Source organism: Chenopodium quinoa, unplaced genomic scaffold (assembly GCF_001683475.1).
Source record: "Chenopodium quinoa cultivar QQ74 unplaced genomic scaffold, ASM168347v1, whole genome shotgun sequence".
NCBI classification, from domain to species: Eukaryota; Viridiplantae; Streptophyta; class Magnoliopsida; order Caryophyllales; family Amaranthaceae; genus Chenopodium; species Chenopodium quinoa.
The window spans coordinates 565853-569710 of NW_018745281.1; positions in this window are offsets into that span (position 1 = coordinate 565853).

Sequence of the window (3858 nt, forward strand, 5' to 3'; positions counted from 1 at the left end):
CAAAAACATTTTCTCTTAATTAGCTTCGTAGAAGTGAGATCAAAGGAGAGTTCTTGATTCTTGTATTGAGTCTTTAACAAAGGGGTTAAAAGCTGGGTGAGTGTTTGTGAGTTCAAACACATTGGGCTTACGAGTGTAAGTCGAGAGCACACTCGGAGTAGAGTGTGGGGTAGACTGGTTCCCGGAGTAGGGAAACAGTAGAGTGTTCTTTGTCTTTGTTTTTCGGAGTAGATTAATAAAGGACTTAGGATAGGAGGACGTAGGCCTGAGTTGGCTGAACCTCGTTAAATTTGTTGTGTTCTTTATTGCTTTGTTTTATTCCGCTGCATAAGGGAACCAGCACAACTGGTTCCTTACACATAATCCGAAAAGAAGAAAAAATCTCTAACGATTACTTAACACTCAATTCACCCCCCCTCTTGAGTGCCCATTGAACCTTCAATTGGTATCAGAGCCTAAGCTTCTCGAAAGAGTAACATCTAGAGGAGTTAAGAATGAGTACTCAAGAATTAAGTGCAATCGGTTATGACAACAAGTCACCCAAGTTTAATGGAAATAATTATGCTTGGTGGAAGAACAGGATCCAGAATGTTATCATGGGTATTGATTATGAATGCTGGCTCGTAGTTAAAAATGGTCCTAATATCATTCTCAAGACAGATGTTGAGGGGAACCAGGTTCCCAAGAAAGATAGCGAATTGGTCACTGCTGATCACAAGTTACTGGAAAAGAATGCTAAGGCAATGTCAATACTACAACAAGCAATAGGTGAGACCGAAACAAATCGTATATCTGGCTGCAGTAGTGCTAAGGAGATATGGGACACCCTTGAACTTGCGTTTGAGGGAACCAGTGAGGTAAAACGGTCTAAAATTGATTTAATCATGTCTAAATATGAATTGTTTGCCATGAATAAAAATGAAAAAATCAATGATTGCTTTCGTAGGTTTATGACTATTGTAAATGATCTTAGATCTCTTGGTAAAAATTTATCTGACGAGGATCTTGTGAGAAAATTATTGCGTAGTTTAACAGATGCATGGACAGCCAAGGTAACAGCAGTATACGAAGCAAAGGATCTGTCTACCTTGTCTCTGGAACAGCTGATTGGTTCCCTTATGACTCATGAGATGCTGATTGACTCTAAGTCTGAGAAGGAACCAGCAAGAGGCATGGCGCTTAAGGGAACAGTAGAAGATGATGAAGATGAAATTAGCATGATTGCAAAAAGATTTGAGAGATCTCTTCGAGATCAAAGAAAGAATTTCAAAGGTAAGCATTTTAAAAACTATAAAAAATCTAACTCTAATTATTCTTCTACAGGATGTTTCAAGTGTGGAGAAAAAGGACATCTTATTCGAGATTGTCCTAAGTGGAATGACAAACAGTCTAAATCCGGAGATAAACAAGCATACAAGAATGCCATGATAGCTTCCATGTGGGGAGACTCTGACTCAGGGTCAGATGAAGAAGAAGGATCACCCAACTCAGATGTTTGCCTAACTGCCTTTACAAACATCAAGGAAAACAACACTGGTCCAGGAACCAGAGGGGGAACCAGTACATTCAACAAATGCTTTATGGCAAAGAAGGATGTACTACATGAACGCAAGGTAAGCTTAGAGCAAATTAGAGAAGATATGCATGAATATGATAGAGAAAATATGCTTGCTTGTATTGATTCCTTACTAGATGAATGCTATAAATTAAGTGAAACATACATAATTTGCAAAAGAGAATTAAAAGAAAAAAGTGGTGAATGTAATATTGCTATTGCTAGCTGTGATCATCTAGAAGGAGTCTGTTATGAACTAAAAAATCAAGTAGCAGAACTAGAGTTGAATTGGACAAGTGTAAAGTGGAACTAGAAAAGGAAAGATCGTTTGAACCAATTGATGGTGAAGAGGATCTGACCTCCTGGTTCCCTAGAGACTTATCAACCACTAGTGATACTCTTGATTTTTCAGTAGCTATAAGTAAAGCAAATTCATGTACTAGAACTTCCTTGTTGAAGGCCTTTGAAACATTGGCTTACAACCTGGAAAATTCTCACAAGGAAATTGCTTCACTTAAAGCTGCACAGTTCACTGTTTCCCCTACAGGTACCAGTGTAGATGTCAGTAATATGATTGATAAGTATGAAAGTAATATTTGTGATTTGCATGCGGAAATCAATCAACTGAAAAAGGACAAGCAACCAGTGGTTGTTGACATGTCTATTGACCGTATGGTTTCAAAGCTTAATCTACAATTCGAAGCTTTAAAAAGTAACTTTGATTTTCTTAAAGAGAAAAACGAATTGTTGACTAAGACACTTGAAACCAGAGAAAAAGAACTTAATGATAGTCATAGACATGTGGACAAATTATTGAATGCTCAAAAATCCTTAAATTACCTGACTTCATCAAGAGGAAACAGAGGAAAAGTTGGTCTCGGTTATACTAGACAGAGAACCAGGACTAACTGGTCTCCCAGAGAAACCACCTGGATCAAAGAATATCAACGAGGCAAGTATGTCATGACTAAAGAGATGCATGTGTGTTTTCATTGTGGTAAAAATGGACATAAGATACATGAATGTCCAGCTAAGAAAATTAGTGCTAATAAGAACAGCAAGGGTGCAAAGTGTGTTTGGAGAAGAAAGGATCAACAAGTTGTTAATATTGTTGAAAAGGGACCCAAGTATGTTTGGGTTCCTAAATCTAATGTTTGATTTGCTCTTGCAGGCTAGAGTGAAGGGAGACACCTATTGGTATTTGGACAGTGGTTGCTCAAGACACATGTCCGGGGATAAAGATCAATTCCTTTCACTAGTGGCCTTTGATGGAGGAAGTGTCACCTTTGGGGATAACAGCAAGGGAACCATCACTGGTTTAGGTAAGGTTGGTAAGACACTTTCTAACGCAATAGATGATGTTTATTATGTTGAAGGCTTGCAACATAATCTCTTGAGTATTTCTCAATTATGTGACAAAGGTAATAGAGTTGAGTTTCAAGCCAACCTATGTCACATAGTTAACTCACAAACAGGAGAACTTGTATGTGAGGGAACCAGGAAGCATGATGTTTACATCACCTTCTTAGATAAAATCCCTCAAGACAAGTCCATCTGTTTGAGAGCTGTTTCTGACAATAATCAATGGATTTGGCATAAGAGGTTTGGACATGCTAGCCTAACACTTCTAAACAAACTTAAAATACGTGACTTAGTTGTAGGCCTTCCTAACATTAAGTATGAAGCTGATAAAGTTTGTTCTGAATGTGTAAGGGGGAAACAGGTCAAAATTTCTTTTAAGCCTAAAACTATTATGAGTACCAGCAGACCCTTCGAACTTGTACATATTGACTTGTGTGGTCCCATGAGAGTACAAAGTCGAAGAGGTCATAGATATGTCTGTGTTATGGTTGATGATTATTCTAGGTACACTTGGGTAATGATGTTACACACAAAGGATGAAACGTTTGAAGAATGGGTAACATTGGTGAAACAAGTGGAGAACCAGCTCACCCACAAGCTGGTCTCGGTAAGATCAGACCATGGTACTGAATTTGATAATGCTAACTTTATTGATTATTGTAGGGAACATGGAGTTAATCACAACTTCTCAGCCCCTAGAACACCTCAACAAAATGGTGTTGTAGAAAGGAAGAATAGAACTCTTGAGGAGATGGCGAGGACGATGCTCATTGAGAGTGGTCTCCCAAAGAGTTTTTGGGGAGAAGCTGTTGACACTGCTTGCTATATATTGAATAGAGGTCTCATTAGACCAAAGTTAAATAAGACTCCCTATGAACTTCTTAAAGGTCGAAAGCCCAACATCACATACTTTCGTGTCTTTGGATGTAAATGTTATGTGC